Below are 18,272 nucleotides of genomic sequence, written 5' to 3'. Positions count from 1 at the left end.
TTATTCATTATAATTATTTGTTATAATATATAATTATTTATTCTAATTATATATTATAATATACAATTATTTATTATAATTACATATGTACACACACCGAATATATATGTTTATATATATTTATGTATTATATTAGGTGTGTGTATATAATATATGTGTATATATATTATATTACCTTAATATAAGAAGCAGCATCTCACCCTTCAGATCCCATTTTTCTTTCAATCATTCTTTGGATTTCCCATTGAATTTAAGAGGATCCAATCTAAGGTCCAAAGTGAAGGCAACCCAAGAATAAAGGCAAATCTGTGGTTCCATCATCAGAGGGCATCAATGTGTGTTAATCAGAAGAAGTTGCTGTGTATTTGGTTCCCTGAAGGCATGACATTAATTCCTTGAATTAATTCAGGAATCTTGAAAATGGGTCTATTTGACCATATTTGGCTACCTGATAATTGTGCAGTACATCTAGTATGTTTGCCAATGACATACATCTCTGTCCATTGGTTAAATTTCTTTTCTCATTGTAAAAGAAACAACTTAGAGTACAATCACATGAATGTACTTATCCCATCGTCCATTCTTCCCTTCTCACTAAGAAACACATTTCCTGGTTTTTTCCTTGGGAATGTTTCCCATCCTCCCATCTTGTTGCTGATGTTCTTCTACAACATTTGTCACCCAGATAAATATGTCTTTGCCATTCAGGATTCAGAAGGTATTTCTTCCAGAAAGGCTTTTCAAACTGGGTTAAAAAGCATCTTAATGCGAATCTATTACTGCCCTTGATAATTCATTAAAGTTATGTGCTGATTTCCCCATTTCAGAAACTGCCCAATGAGTTACCCATGGAGTGAGGAACAAATATCTTGGTTATTGTGCACCTTGGTGGCCTATAGGCAGTTGGGCTCATTCTACTGAGAAAAACTACCTTCTTCCCATTCCTTTCCTGTACAATATCCCATTTAATTCCTCAGAAGCATCTTGTGAAATAGGTTATTAGAGCCATAGCAAAAGCTCAGAGAATGTATGTGATAAACACCATGATTTTTCTGATATGAAGCCCACTATATATTCTTTCAGAAACACAACAGAGCAATGTCTCATGGAGCCACTATTTTGGCTTTCTATGGAAAGTCACAGTTTTATTGAGCTTTTTATATTTTAGGGTTTTTTTATTTGTTTGTTTGCCTTTGGCAAACCCTTGGTCGACGCTTTGACTCAACACGCAAACTTATCTGATGTTCTTAACTAAACTTACCAGTTGCTAATATATTATCTGACAGTAAATTAAACAAATGCATTTGATGAAAGCAGTCAATAAAAATGTCCACTAGTTTGTATATGTAGACATTTAACTCTTGGTGTGTTAGGGCCAAGATTCCAGGTTAAAATACCCTGAAAAGTGGAATTTCATATTCATTTATTTCTCTAGGTTGATATTTTGACTGAACCGTTGCTGTCATTCCCTTTTCACTACTTTTATTAAAGGCTTATTTTGTTCCAACCACTGGGCTAAGCATTAGGCAATCATTTCATTGTTTGGTTCTCTTGAGTAGGTGTTTTATTATGCCCATTTTGTAGGAGAGAAAATCATTCGTAGAACAATTCAGTTAAAATGAAAATAAAGGCTATGAGATGTCTAGGTTAGAATTTTCATAGAGGTCTGTCAGTCTTCAGAAGCTACACTCAAAACTAGTAAGCTTCTTAAATTTGACTGAAGTGTAAGTACATCATTATAATTCCATATATTTTTTAAATTATGCTTTTATCGTTTCCTAGACAATTTTACATTCATTATCCCAGTGAATTCTCACTTCAGTTCTTGAGCTGAGCCCTGCAAGTAGGATGAAAAGATTGCGACGGAAGAGGGTCATTCAGTGACTAAGAGGCAGGGCTGGTGCTGGGAGCTGGATTTTCTGACTCATCCCCAAGCTCACTCACTTGACAGCATCGCTTTAATCAAAGGCAGCATCACTTAAGGACCCTAGCGATCTCTGCAAGTGAATGCCTCTTCATCCTTCAGTAAAGGCCTTCTGTACGTTCTCCATTTTATTTTATTTAGAAAGAGTATCTTTCTTTAATGCCTATTTTTCACTGCATTAAGGATGGAAAGCAGCTTTACTGTAAAAAGAAACAAAAATTGCCCTGAAATGCAAACTGGAGGCTGGGAAAGTTTCAAACTTCGGTGTAACAGCCACCTCTCTGCACACTCATGGGAATTGTAAAGCAAGGTAATGGAGGTTTTAGGGGTTTAGAAGACGTTAATACATACCTATTTGATGCTATGAGCACAGTAAGAGTCTTTTGAGTCACCTATTAAATGGACAGATAGTAAATCCTAAACATCAAAATACAAAATGATACATGGTGTTCTTACGAAACCCTGAAATGATGTCTTTAATAATCATAAAATGCTGATTTGGCTTAAAGTACCTTAATTATGTATTAGTTTTTCAAAACTGATTATATATGTGTATGTGTATGTGTGTGTATATATATGTATTTCAATGTAAAGATATGTTTTGAATTATAATATATAAATATAATATATTTCAGTGTTATAAATATACTGTATTTCAGACTGAAAATGTCAAAATCAGACCGTGCTTTCATAAAGAAAGGTAGGTAGAAAGTAGAATCATTTTTTTTGGTGAATCATAAACAAAAAAGTCTTCAAAGTTCTGGTCAAATTTAAAGACCCAGAGAACAAAGCGCTGGGGTATTTCTGTTCCCCAAGATGCTATGAAGAGAAATAAATTAACCTGTATTTAGCAAAGCTCTGAGCCAAGGCATTTTAAAAAGATAATTTAATTAAGTCTTACTACCATTCTATGACATAGCATTATCTCATTTTATGGATGTAGAAGTTAAAGCTCAGAGAGGTTAAACACGTATTGTGGTCATATGGCTAGAAGGCAAATTCTGATCTGCTTTACACTACAATGTCATACTCCTTGGTGGTAGTCATTTGGTTTTTCTTTAACTGAGAAAATGAATTAAACACACACACACACATTTGTAAATTCAGCTATATTTAAAACAAAAACACATACTGTTGCAGACCAAACAGTATATATGTATTTACTCTCTATGGGCAGCAGCTACATCTGAAGGAGGGCTTGTGGTGCTGGAAACTGACCCCTGCCACATCTTTAATGGGAGATTCCCAAGGAACATGGGTGAAATCCTTGGGACACATGGAACACAATTTGAAAATTGCTAAGAATGATGCCAGAGTCTTGTTGTGTTTTTAAGGAGCAAGAATTGGAAATCCAGAAACTCTAAATGACTTGTCCAAGACTACCTAGACTTTGATGCACCCCAAGCCAATGATTTCCATCTGTTACACTTAAACCAAATTCATCCAAAATGAGGATTATCTGTGCTGGCCCTCAGCACACAGTGGGAACTTGATAGATACTGAACAACACTCAGTCAATACTGATTTAATTCATTCCTCACCACTGCATCAGTTGGTCATATTAATCTTATTTTCTAAAGGAGAGTCTTTGACACAAGTGATGAAAGGGGCTTATGTATGCTCACTAAGCTCTTAAGTGGCTGAACTGGGATTCAATCAGATCCAAATCTAAATCCAGCGCACTTTTGAAAAGCAACCAGCTATTCTCCACAGGTATTGGGAGAACCAAATGGTATAGAAGAGTTGATATAAAAGGTTCCTCAAAAAACCATAATTTATTATATAAATATAAAACATTGTATTTATTTCAGTATCGCCTGCTTTTCCCAAAAGGTTTTCACTCCACCCATTCAAGTTGATTATGTAACTGGGGTTAATAGCAGAGTGAAATGATGCAAGACACCCAGAGTGGAAGATTATCTCCAAACGTTGAGTGTGTATATGCAATGCTGGGATTACAAGGTTGGGCAGCTGCTGAGCATGTCACCCCAGCTCCTTCCTCCAGAGGCATCTTTCTCTCAAAGACAGAATGCTGGAGCCTTGGTTTAAGTCCTGGATCTGCTTCTAAAAAGCAGTATGACTTTAGGTAATTACAAGTACTCCATGGGACTCAATTTCCTCATTTATAAGTTGAGAGTAATAATACGCTGCTCATAGGCTTATGATGTGATAAGCAGCAAGGATAAGATCTCAGCTGGGAGTCAGACAGCTTGGGGTGGAACCCAGTACTCCCACTCAGAAACCACTGGCCTTAGGCATGTTACTCAATCTTCCTGTCTTTCATATCAAGTGTGGGTAATAGTGTTAAATAATAGCATCGATGGTCATAGCATTAATATTAAGAGAGTCAATACGTGGGGAATACTGAGAACCCTGTCAAAAAAGAACAGAGCCTCAAGGGTGGTTGGCTGTGTGTATTTTAAATGGTCTCATTAAATACCCTAACATAGAGTGGTATGCAGAACTGACGGTGCAATTTACAAAATGCTGCCTTCACCCCTGGTTCATTTCATCTTCACAGCTATCCTACTAGGGCTGTTGTGAAGATGCCTTCTGGGACTGGGGAGCCTCCTCTGTAGAGGCTCATCCTACTGCCTCTGCCAGACCTCAAGGGACCTCAGCTCACATGGACCCTTATCCTGTCTGGCTGCCTGCAGCCACAGTCATGTTCCCAAGGGAGCATAGCAATAAATACTCATCCCAACTGGACACCTGAGCTAAGCCCAAGATTCACTTCATTCCTGAATCCTACAGCCTTCCTGTCCTGGGAACTGGGCTAGTCAATGCAGACACTACTAGGATCCCTTTACATCTTCAGTTTAACGTCTTATTTTTATGCCAAAATAGGTTCCTTTGATCATCTCACTACAATATAAACTATGCAGTTTATTTATTCTTGTTCTTGTTTTTTGTTTCTTTGTTTTCTTTTAACTCATGGCCATGTAAGTTTGGTAAATACTGAAGAGTACCTTTTGTTTTTTGAAATATGTAATTCATAGCAATTTGAAGCTCGTGAGGAATCTTGCAGACATCTTGCAGCATTTCCCTAATTATTTGCCTTACAATTTCCTATTTTTCTGTTATAATACCACTTATACAAATTTTAAAAGCATAAAATGTATATTTTACATATACATACATAATTGGAAAATAATAAAATTTGAGACAGATGTGCCTTCATTTAACATCTTAGAAACATTTATGAAGAAATTTGATAGGAGTAGGATTTGACTAGGTAGGAAAAGTCTTCAACTTCCCTTAGAGATTGTTACTTTCCATGGTTATTTCATGACATTGGATGATCCTACCTTGAGAACGTCCTGCTTAATTGTTGTCTCTTTGTTTTCTTTCAATATTCCTTCTCAATTTTAACAAGTTTCTTGTGAAGATCCCCACCATTTGAAGCTCATGGTACTTCCCCTGGCTCTGCCTTGGGGTTCTCACAGGTTTGCTCAGGGGACAATCCAATGAGAACAGGTATCTGTATTTCACTATTGCCACCCCTCTGTGCAGGTTCTTGGAAGAATAGCCCAGCAGAATCAGTTGCCAAATGAAAGTCATAACCATAAGTTCACTGATTTATGCAATAGGTAGGACTGTCATGAGTCCTGTCACCATCTCCTCCTCTTCTGTGCTTCCTTCCAGGACACAGGCAGGTTACTGAGTAGATGGATTGACCAGAGTTTCCTATAATACCAAGGAAAGTTTCAGGGAGAACATCCAGAATTTAGTCAACTTGAGTGGATTGAAGGATGCAAAGTATTTTTCATGGGTGTGTCTGTGAGGGTGTTGCCAAAGGAGATTAACATTTGAGTCAGTGGCCCAGAAGAGGCAGACCCACCCTCAGTGTGGGTGGGCACCATCTAATCAGTTGTCAGTGTGGCTAGAATAAAGCAGGTAGAAGAACGTCGAAGGACTTGACTCGCTGTCTTCTGCCCTTCATCTTACTACTGTGCTGGATGCTTCCTGCCCTTGAACCTGAGACTCCAAGATCTTCAACTTTTGGACCCTTGGACTTAAACACCAGTAATTTGCCAGGGGCTGTCTCTCTACCATCCTTGCTCCTCAGCTTGCAGACAGCCTGTTGTGGGACTTCACCTTGAGATTGTATGAGTCAGCACTTCTTAATAAATTCTCCTTCATGTATACATCTATCCTGTTTTTTTCTGTTCCTTTTTAGAACCCTAATTAATACAGATTTATTCTCTTCCAGATTCTTTTTAGAAAAATTACAGAGAATATTGGATTATCCTTCTCTCCCAGGTATAACTCTCTCAGCCTCCAGCACTTTCCAAATGAAAAACAAACCAGCCCAACATGCACTGTGGTGTCAGGATAATACGGACCAAGCATAAACAGCAAAATAACATTGATCCCTTTGCTCCTCCCTCCAATGTTGTATTCCCTTTATGAAGAAGCAGTTTAGTGTCCTTGAGCTCTCCAATTACTACTTGATGTATGTCAGTGTTTTATGGCCTCTTCTAAAAGGACTAAATGATACATATTTCATACAGGGAGAAACTGAAACTCATTTATCTAATTAATTTTAGCAAATTCCTTCAGTTAACAAATGACAAAATTAGGCCTTGGGACTGAATACCAATATAATAATGCTCCTACTTCCACTTGCATCCTCAAAAGTATGAACGAGGGTGAGGACAATGATGGAAAATGAGAGAAGGTGACCAACATCACATAATCGTCTGCTTGGTACCGAGAACGTGCTAGGTAGAGACATTATTCTTCCTTCTGAGGTTCTTGCTCATAGGATACCACTGATAGAACCACCTCTACAAAATGAAGACCTTGAATTTTATTTATTCATTCATGTATGCACAAACAATAATTCATTATGTCAGAGACTGATGAGTGACTTTGACCTTAATAATTTTGAAAATGAGGAAACAGCAAAGTGGGGAGTTTTGTGTAGGTAAATCAAGATCGAGTTCCCAACAAAAGCCAAGAGACTAATAAGAAGCCTGAAAGGGGAAGCAATAGTAGCCATTACCAATCAACAAATGACAAAAATGACATATCCATGGGTATCTCTTTTTTATATTCCCAGCATTGTGAATGTAGGTTCAGAGTAAGGATCAAGTTGAATTCATCTTTGGAATATTTTAACTTTAATTTTATCAGTGTCTTACATTTATTTTGCATTATTGCACCCGAAGTAACTTCACATCCATTGCTCTACTTGGTTATCAAAAGTGCTATGGACAAGGCAGTGCACAAAAGGTGAACTACAAAGGTCACTCCTAAGTGGCAAAATGAAACTAAATAAAAATGCTCATCTTCTTTTCATTATCCAATGCTCACCTTTAATCTAAGTGGGTTTTATGGAGTCAGATCCTAACACCAACAAAGCACTGCACTCATGTTAGATGTATGTAAAAAGAGATATATAAATAGGTTGAATTACTTGACTGTAACAGCATTTTTTTTTCTCTTTGGAATGTTACCTTCTTTCTCTCTGTGGAGTTGTATCAATGACAGCCCGCTAACTTCTCCATCAGAGAACAACTCTGTTGTTTGTTTCATCCCAAAGTAGCACAAGAGTGGTTTTTCTAATATCTTTTACTTATTTCCATAGTGAGAAAATCCTCCTGTGAAATGCCCTGGAAAATAAGAATTGGAACTTTGATTAGCAGCAGGCTGATTTTATTTTGTGGTGGTGTAAATTAATCTCTTGATGTTCAGAAAGTCCTGTCCCCACAGGATCTTATCTTTTGTGCACTTCAAAGGACAACCTCTATGTCTGGGAAGCTGTGAAGATTCAGTGTTAAACACTGAAAAGTAAGAGCTTTGGTTACATACAACCAAAGGCATGGTTTGAGGTCAAATTGGGTTTTTCTGTTTGTTTTATTTAGAATCAAAGAGCTTCAAAATACTGAACACTTATTAGCATTTCAAACTTTGTCCTAGGTGTGTATCTGCAGAAATAGTAAACCAGTCTTCCACCACTGCCCCAGCCCCACCACATCTGGCTCACTCTTATTCATCCATCAAGTCAATGATTAGTTTTCTCTTCCTCAGAAAACAAAGTATCTTGATTCCTTTACGCACTCTCCATGATTCAACACAACCAATGTTAGATGCCAAGCCTCCCCTTCACTCCTCAGTGTTCCTGCAACTTCTGCACATAATCCTATCAGCAGTCATCACACTAACTGTTAATTATGCACTTCACTCCCCCCCAGTAGATTGTGCACTCCTTGTGAATAGGAATGAAAGAACTGTCACCTCTATCATTTACAATGATTGACAGAATAATCAGTATTTAGTAAACCCTCAGATCGTATTTACTGAATGGATGATGCATGAGTGACTGAATGAATAAATGAATGATTGTTCTTAATCTCTAAAACAATCTTCCATGATAGACAACAAACCATAAAGTTTTGAGATAGGAAAGCTAGGACCATAATGCTTAATGCATAATAATGGTTATATAAAAAATAAATTGTAGGGATGAAATTAAAATTCGATGTTTTAGTATTTTAAAATCTGCCTCTACCTAGAAGCTACAGATGAAATTAGTAAAAAAAAAAATAATAATAATAATAATGTAGCTCTGATTGTCAATTCTTGCACAATAAATTAAGCCAGCAAGTATAGCTTGGTAGATTATATATATATATATATATATATTCATAAAGACACAAGGTTTGACAACTAAAATATCCTCTGAAAGAAGTGTCTCATGAATGGTACTTTCACTGAAATCAAGAAAGGATCTGCCAACTCTAAGCTCCTAAGAGCCAAAGAAAACAAGAGAGTAAGATTCAAAAGAATATGACCCAGTGTTAAAAACCATAAGAAAGGATTATGGAAGAAAATTCCCAAGAACTTCTGAGAATAGACTTGGTAATTTCCAGGGAGCTTTGGTTTTGAGGAATAATATATGTTTGATCAGACCCAGCTATTTGGCGGGGCAACTTCTTGATCCACTGGGCCAGGGGATCCCAATACAAAGTTCAGCAGCCTGCGAGCCTGTCACATTTGCCCCTGGAATATTTACTCACTCTATTTCCAAGAGACTGAGTATTTAAATAAAAACAAGCTTTCTTACAACTAATTTCTCACCAATTATTTTAAACAATGACATCATAATTTTAAAACAGAAATGAAATTAGCCTGTATAAAAATGAAAAATTGTATGCATTTTATAACTGTCTTCATGTAAGTTTTGGAATATAAATGACCATTGGTTTAGTATTAAAAAAGGCATAATTCTAATAGGAACTCTAGTGATGCAAAACAATATGGGATGTAATGGTTAGAATACTTGGAGTTGAGTACCAGCTCTGCTACATCCTAACTATGTGAATTTGGATATGTCTTTTAGTTTTTGTGAGCCTCAGATTCTTAGCATGTAGAATGTAGAGTAAGGGAATCCCAATACCCGTTTCCAAGGGAGAATAACTAGAGTGAATGAGGCAACATATAATGAAAATGCCTAGCACAATTTATTGTAGGAGGACCATGGGGCTGTCGCCAGCCTTGCTAGCTCACTTCCATGTTTACTAGTTGTGTGACTTTGGGCAACTTGTGTAATCTGTCTGGCCTTCATTGAATCTTGTCTGTGAAACAGAGAAAATAGTAACTATCTTATAGGGTGGCTATGAAAAGTAATAAATTAATACAGTCACATACCACATCATAACATTTAGGTTAACAGCACATGCACATAAGATTGACAAATGGGATCTAATTAAACTAAAGAGCTTCTGCACAGCAAAAGAAACTACCATCAGAGTGAACAGGCAACCTACAGAATGGGAGAAAATTTTTGCAACCTACTCATCTGACAAAGGGCTAATATCCAGAATCTACAAAGAACTCAAACAAATATACAAGAAAAAAACAAACAACCCCATCAAAAAGTGGGCAAAGGATATGAACAGACATTTCTCAAAAGAAGACATTCATACAGCCAACAGACACACGAAAAAATGCTCATCAACACTCGCCAGCAGAGAAATGCAAATCAAAGATACCATCTCGACACCAGTTAGAATGGCAATCAGTTTTAGCAAGTCAGGGAAACAACAGGCTTGTTGCGAGCGAGGATGCTGGAGAAATTAGGAACAACTTTTTACACTGTTGGTGGGCAATGTGAAACTAGTTCAACCATTATGGGAAAACCGGTGATGGCCAATTCCTCAAGGATCTAGAACTAGATCGTACCGATATGACCAGCCATCCCACTACTGGGTATCATACCAAGAAAGGCATTATAAATTATTCTACTACAAAGACAGGCATGCACACGTGATGTTGTATTGCAGCATATTTCACAATAGCAAAGACTTGCGAATCAACCCAATGTTCCATCTGCTGACAGACTGGATTAAGAAAATGTGGAGGCCACATATACACCATGGAATACATATGCAGCCATAAAAACAGGATGAGTTTGCGTCCTTTGTAGGGACATGGATGCAGCCTGCCGAAACCATCATTCTTAGGCAACACGGTATCACGAAGAACACGAGGAAAGCAAACAGCCGCATGTTCTAATCTCAGCTCATAGGCGTGCGAACTGAACATATGAGATCACTCTGGGACTCGGGAAGGGAACATCACACCGCCCACTGGGCCTATCATGGGAGGTGGGGATGAAGGAGGGATTGCACTGGGGACGTTATACATTGATATAAATGATGGAACTTGATGGGGTGCTGACGAGGTTGATGGTGCAGCCACAACCAACATGCCCACAGAATAACATTATGTAACAGAGAAACGCGGCACGTCTATGCACATGTACCCTAGAACTTAGCAAGGTATAATTAAAAAAAAAAAAAAAAAAAGATTATAACAGAGCTGACCTATCCGGGTATACCTTTTTTTTATCTTTCATAATGTATTTTTACTGCACTTTTCTGTTTAGATACACAAATACTTACCGTTGTGGCACAGCTGCCTACCATATTCAGTACAGTATCATGCTGTGCAGGTTTATAGCGTAGCTGCAGTAGGCACTGCCATATAGCCTAGGTGTGTAGTAGGCATTGCTGCCTAAGTTTGTGTAAATATACTCTATGATGTTCCCACAAGGGAATCACCTACCAACTCCTTTCTCATAATCATAATGTATCACCATTGTTAAGAGATACATGATAGGCTGGGCGCGGTACCTCATGCCTGTAATTCCAGCACTCTGGGAGGCCGAGGCAGGTGAATCACGAGGTCAGGAGATCGAGACCATCCTGGCCAACATGGTGAAAGCGCATTCTTACTAAAAAAAAAAAAAATTAGCCGGGTGTGGTGGTGCATGCCTGTAGTCCCAGCTATTCGGGAGGCTGAGGCAGGAGAATCACTTGAATCTGGGAGGCAGAGTCTGCAGTGGGCCGAGATCACATCACTGCACTCCAGCCTGGGTGACAGAGTGAGACTCCACCTCAAAAAAGAAAAAAAAAAAAAGAGATACAAGACTGTATATATAAATCTCTTAGAATGCCTAAACTACAGCAAGTGCTCTTAAAATATTTTATTCGTTTTTTTCTTCTCTGGCAGTTTCTTCAGTCATAAAAAGGGGATTCAAAATGCCTATTACAAAAGTTAATTTTAAGATTTAGAGCTATGTATTAATCACATTCTCTAGCTTGACAACATTTTAGTTATTAACGTTATGATATAACACCTTCTTATATGGCATTAAATGACAACTCTCTCTCTATCTTGTGATTTTCTTAAGGAAAAAAATAGACAAAAGGACTCATGTCTAGTATCTTTAAGGCCAGTATTTTATCCAAACTGCTTGACAGGACATTGCCTTAGAGAGGACTGTTCACATGGGTTGTAGTAATCTAAGTCAAAGTCCATGCTTCTTACCCATGCTCACTGAGGCGTGTTGTGCAGCCTGCATTCAGAGGCAGCCACATTCTCAGAAATAGACTAAAGAGACTCCAAGAAGCTGACAGCAGCTCCCAGACCCTTTCTACAAAAACCTGGTGATTGCAATGTAAATGGGTCATAGATGAGAAATAAATGCAGTGTAGCGGCTGGTAGCTCAGTTGGTCATAGAATAATAGGTGGTTTTCTTTTATGTCTCCTTCCACCACCCAAATTTACTCTCTCTGAGGAAAGTCGTCACTAAACATTTGAGGAAATTGCATTAGCCTGAAGCCAGAGGACCAGCATTCTAGCCCTGCCTCTAGAAATTGCTATTTGCATCATAGAGACCGCCCAGGTGATGTTTCTGGACCCCCATCACCTCTCTTGATGTATAAAATGAAGAAAATGGCTACTCTTCAAAGTAAGTAGTCTGTATGACATCGTTCTGCAAACTTGACCATGCCAAACACATGTTATTATTATAATTATTATACTTACATGATTGCTATTCCCTTCATGAGGTGTGAGGGGAACATATTCTAGTCCACGCTCTCAAGGAGCTATCACCTTGAACTGGAGAAAGTCACATGATACAATGGATGAAGAGACGAAATCTAAGCCATTTTAAATGCATCTCAGAAAGAGTAATTATAATCTTTAGTTTCCAGAAACAAATCGGGTGACAATCCTCTTTTGTATGAGGATTGTCCTATGGTCAATGTATGGCCAAACTCACCTTGATCTTGGTTATACTCAATGGAATGGTCTTTGGCACAATGAAGTTTCTCCATACCTAGTTTTCCAGCATGATTTCCGGGACAATCTTCAGACATATTAAACTTCAGTTCCAAGGAGGAGTCCCTGTGTGCTTTTCACATGAGCCTGCCTTTGCCTGTGTGCCTCGTGCTCTCTGTTTGAAATAACTTACCCTTGGCATGTGCTGACTGGCTCTGACCATCTCTGCCATGGCTTTTTCCCCTCTTGTGCAGCTCATTGTCTTCTATCAAAAGAATCCTTTTCACATTGTGACAGGTTTGTTCCCAAAGTCCTTTATTTCCTCTGATAGATGACAGCTTTTTGGCGGGGCGGGGGATGGAGTTTCACTCTGTCGCCCAGGCTGGAATGCAGTAGCATGACCTTGGTTCACTGCAACCTCTGCTTCCCTGGTTCAAGCAATTCTCCTGCCTCAGCCTCCCAAGTAGCTGGGACTACAGGTGTGTGCCACCACACCCGGCTAATTTTTGTATTTTTGGTGGAGATGGGGTTTCACCATGTTGGGCAAGCTGGTCTCGAACTCCTGACCTCAGGCGATCCACCCATGTCGGCTTCCCAAAGGGCTGGGATTACAGGCGTGAGCCATCACGCTGGGCTGATAGATGATAACATTTTACGTTCAGGAACTATGTCTTATTGATCTGATATTTTAGTGCCTTGTGAACGCATGTTTGGAGCACACGCAGCTATACTGAATGCCAGTATCTGAGTGGCTTGCAGCCCTGCCCTAACGGGAAATGAAGGGCAACTGGACGTAGGAGCTTGAAACATGTTCTTCATGGGATACTTCTTTTGCCTGGTGGACAGTCTAATGCTTAGCTGTTTAACTCAGAACCAGGGGATTCCTCACATGGGGAACATGTTTATACTGGCAGGATCCTGTGACTCTTGCCTGCTCCCTGTCCAGTTTATGCCTGCCAGACCATCAACCTGATGCTGGGAGTCCAACCTTGTGTTTTCCTTGGCATCCCAGGGAAAACCCAACTGGGCTGGGAAAAGCCAACCCTTGTTCTTCAGAGAGAAAGTGCAAATTTCATCCACCGCCACAATAGGAAAAGGTTTAAAGATTTTTACTTACAGATTCTGGGCAGCGGAGGGTGCAATGAGTCTGAAGGGAAGTCCTTTGTCCCTGGGTCACACAAGGCAGAAAAGAAGAGTCACATAGAGTAAGAGAGCACACATGTGGCAGCTGGCAATGGACTTGAGGGAATGGGGTGTGGACCACCTTAAGGTCACAGGGAAAGGCCTGGATGGTCTGTTCAAGTGAAATGGCTGGAAAACGGGGAGTCTAGTCTGCTAGTGGTTATCTCCAGCCACCACCTTGAGCCATTTGAGTTTGGCTTTAGGACTGGAAACTATGTCAAGGGTGGCTGAGTCCTGCTTCTTGTATGAGCAAGTTAAATTTGTATTCAAATTAGATGCCAAGACAATGTAAAATTGTAAGAATTTTCTACAGGCCCCTGGTTTATGGTAAATCCTCAGCAAGTTTCCAGAGAAAGAAAATAAATAAATAAACAAAAAAGAGCAAAGGAGAGCAGTCAATGGAGGAAGGAGGCATGGGTATTAGGCAACTCTACAGCAACCTTGAGAAAAAGTAGACGTGTTTTTCACCTGGACATAGATGTCTGTAGGGTCAGCAGGTAGAAGAGAAAGGACTGTATTTGTCCAGTTTGAGTCCAGTGGCTGTACCTATGACTGGCAGGTAGAAGTTAGCCAGCATAACTGACAACTTTCATGGTTGGGAGTTTTCCACCGTGCAAAGAGATCAAACACAGTTTGGGCAATTACAAAGTGGAGATTTTGCTAATGGAGTTAATTGCTGTTTGTGGGTGGTGGGGGATGACTTCTACTTCCACAAAATTATGTCTGTTCCTAACATCCTATTTTTCTACAATTGCACATTCTATGATTCTCAGATAAATGATTTCTGAGGGAGAAAAATGGAACATGAGAGAGAGACAGACAGACAGAGAGAGAGAGAGAGAAAGAGAGAGAGAGAGAGAGAAAGAGATTCATGTGAGATTGACAAGGAAGAGTGCCCTATGTGGACTGCTGTGATTCTGTACTGTTTCTTAATTTTTTAAGCTTATTGCTAGGATCTACAGCCAGGCTTTGTGCACTGGGGACTCAATAAGGTTTGAAGCGACTCAACAGCTGAACACTTTGTTCAGGTCTCTTCTCAATGCCCACCCTCTAGAGAGGCCCTCCCTGCCCCTGCCTCCTAACAGGGCACTTCTCTGTCACCCTGTGATCCTTTATCCCATCTGAGATTTCTTCATAGCACACAATCACAATCTGAAACTTTATTATATACCTATTTATTGTTCGATTTCAATCTCTTTCAATATAGAACGTTAGCTCCAGGAAAGCAGGAACTTTGTAGATTTTGTTCACCTTGATAGCCTCAGTACCAAAAATAGTACTTGATACATGGGCAGCATCTAGTAAATGTTTGTTGAATGAATGAATAAAAGAAGGAGCTCAATTTACTTTAGCTTGCCTTAGGCTATTTGCCATGTTGAAGCAGCTGGTGTACTGACACCAGATTCTGATAACATTTCAATAACCTCAAATAAAAGATGACTGCCACTAACTTTCTGTGTTCATACTAAAAAGATTACAAAAAGAGTGCTCCCTCCTTAAAATATACCTTATTGGACACTTCCACTATTCCCCACATCTGTTCAAATTACATCACGCAGATACAGATTTTGCTGTCAGACTTCTAAGCCAGGGTTCCCATTATCCCTGGACCCCACTTCATTGTCTTGCTTTGATCAGATCTTTTTGCCTGCTAGAAAATAAGTCCCCCAAGAGAGCAGAAACTGGCCTGTTCCATTATTATTGCATCTGCAATTATGAGCGGCCACCCAATAAACAACCACTGTTCTATAAATATAAAATGAATAAATGGGGACAATAATTAAATGAATCATTACAAGACCTTCTTAGTTCATCTCACTTGGTTTGTCTTTTCTTCAACCCAAATTATCATTGACTCTCAAACCAAACTGGTATTTCTGAAACAATATTTTGTACATGCCAGTTTTAGATATACAAGTTTGCGATGACTTCCCATTGCCTACAGAATTAACCACGTGTTATGGGCTAAATTTTTGTGACCCCGAACTGCTCTGGAGAACCAAGGTGGCAGGACCCCTGCCCAGCAGGTCCATTGGATGGGGTGCTGCCCCTGTGGGACCAAGTGCAAGTGTACAGCGTCCCACTAAAGGGGATTATTCTTGAGCCTAAAGACCTAATTAAGTTTCCTTTGCTAGATGTTGGACTCTCTGGAGATTTGTTTTCCTTCCTCTTTTCTATTTCACCCTTTTGGAATGGGAATATTTACCCTACGCCTGTCTCACTATTGTATTTCAGATGTGCAAAACGTATCTGATTTCACAGGTTCATAGCTACAGAGGACTCTTACTTACCTTCATTCCTCATGATGCCTCAAGATGAATCATGCATTGAGTCTCACCCATACCTGATTCAGATGATATTCAAACGACACCCTGGACTTTAGACTTTAGAGTTGAAGCTGAAATTAGTTAAAACTTTTGGGGCAGTTGGAATGGAATGAATGCATTTTGCATGAGAAAAACATATAAATTTGGGAAAGCCAGCACTGGAATTTTGTGGAGTGAATGTTTGAATTTCCACAAGCTCTAAACCCCAGCGTCACTGAATTTGAAGATGGGGCCTGTAAGGAAGTAATTAAGGTTAAATGAGGCTCTAAGGGTGAGTCTCTGACCCAACAGGATTAGTGTGCATATAAGAAGAGACACCAGAAAACTCATTCCCTCTTGATGCACACATGCTACAGAAAGGCCATGGGAGGAATAATGAGAATGCAGCTGTCTGTAAGCCAAGAAGAGTGCTCTCATTAGAAACCAGCTCTGCCAGGCCTTGCTCTGGAATTTCTGCCTCCCAGAACTGTAAGAAAATGAATTTCTGTTGTTTAAGCCACCCAGCCTATGGTATTTTATTATAGCAGCCCAGGCAGATGAATACACCATGAATCACCAATCCTTCAAAAAGCCTCAACCCATCCTTCTATTCTTATAATCTCATCTCCTAAGATGATGCTCTGCCAAAATGGATGGCTGCCTGATACCCAAAGAGCCCTGAACATCTCATTCTTTATGGTTTTGCTCATATATGAAGTACATATACCCCATGAAACTCTACTATATTGAATAAAAGTAAATTGAGTTGAGATAAAACATTGGATAATTTGAACTTTATGGCTTAGAAAGGGCTTGAACTGGACAATTTAGAGAATAAATTTTTGTGGTAACCAATTGCATCAATCTAGTTAACTATAACACATCAAGCTGCTTCTGTTGCATACTTACCAGGACTTTTGTGGGCCATGTGTTTTGATGGAAGGTAGTACCATGTGGAAAAACAAAAGGTCACTGTATGGAATCTCAGACTAACTCTGATGTGAATCTTTGCTCTGTAAATTAGGAGATGCTGCTCAGGGATGTGTCTTTGATCCTCTTTGCACCTTGGTTTTCTCACTTATTAAATGGGGATCATAATTCTTACTGGCCTTATAGTTCATTTTATTTGGTAAACTACTGAGCAATGAATGAGGGAGTGAATGAAATAGGGTTTTGTAAACGAGAGCTTTGCAAACCATAAACTCTGGCAGTGGGAGACTTAGGTATTCTGCCAAGCAGCACAGGGCCTGACACATGCTTGGAGTCTCATCAATGTCTTTTGAGTAAACGTTCTTTTGAGATGTGCTTTCTTTTGGCTCTCCTTCAGCCCCTGAGCATTACTAGCCATTTCTCAGCCAGACTGTGTAGTTCTGACAAAATCATAAACAGAAGTACTTGCCCATTTAACTTTTAATTTCTTGTATTGTATATGTAAAAAGTAAAAGTTTACATTTAACAATTTCTAGTAATACACTAAAGGGAATCATGATTCTTTGTCTTGACCTAAGTTTTATTTACATATTATTTATGAAGAAATGTTTCTTACCAATTTGTTTATTTAAAGTAGATGTAAACAAGTTTACCAGTGCTATTTAAGAATGAAGTTTTTCCTTGTATGTGTTGTAATAGGACTCTGGACTTCTCCAACAAAGCGTTTAAAAATTGTAATAAAATGATTTATGGCTTTATTCTGTTCCATACCTGTATTACCTAAATCTTGTAAGTCGAGTTTATATGTTCACCTGAATATAAGGTGCATGAGGAGAGCAAGCTCTGAGTTTGACTTGTTCACTCTTCGTGAAATGAGTAAATGAAGTAATTAAGTATACACTCATTTCAAGTTTTTAGCAGCCTTCCGTGGCATGCCAGTAATTAACTAATTACAATTATATCACCTCTTCAGCAAATCTGGTCTAGGAGGACCAGTGCTTGCCAAACTTCAAAGGCAGTTCATGGCTAAATGTCCTTGAAATGAGTAACTATCAATAAAAACTGAAATATCATATGCTACTTTACAGTTTTCAGTACTTCAATTAGTTTCTTTAACAATCTTGAACTATAAGAAAAGTTATTAGCAGTCAATGATATTTTTTCTTACGGAAGTCTGATACCAATACCATAACAAAAGGTACCATAGACTTGGGGGTTTAAAAGACAGAATGATATTTTCTGGAGGCTAGAAGTCCATGATCAGAGTGCCAGCAAAGTCAGGTCCTGAAGACCATCTTCCTGGTTTGATGACAGCTGCCTTCTTGCTGTATTTTCACATGGTACAGGGCGGG

The sequence above is a fragment of the Rhinopithecus bieti genome, unplaced genomic scaffold (assembly GCF_001698545.2).
Source record: "Rhinopithecus bieti isolate Rb0 unplaced genomic scaffold, ASM169854v2 scaffold_865, whole genome shotgun sequence".
Classification (NCBI taxonomy): domain Eukaryota; kingdom Metazoa; phylum Chordata; class Mammalia; order Primates; family Cercopithecidae; genus Rhinopithecus; species Rhinopithecus bieti.
This window is presented reverse-complemented; position numbering follows the sequence as displayed.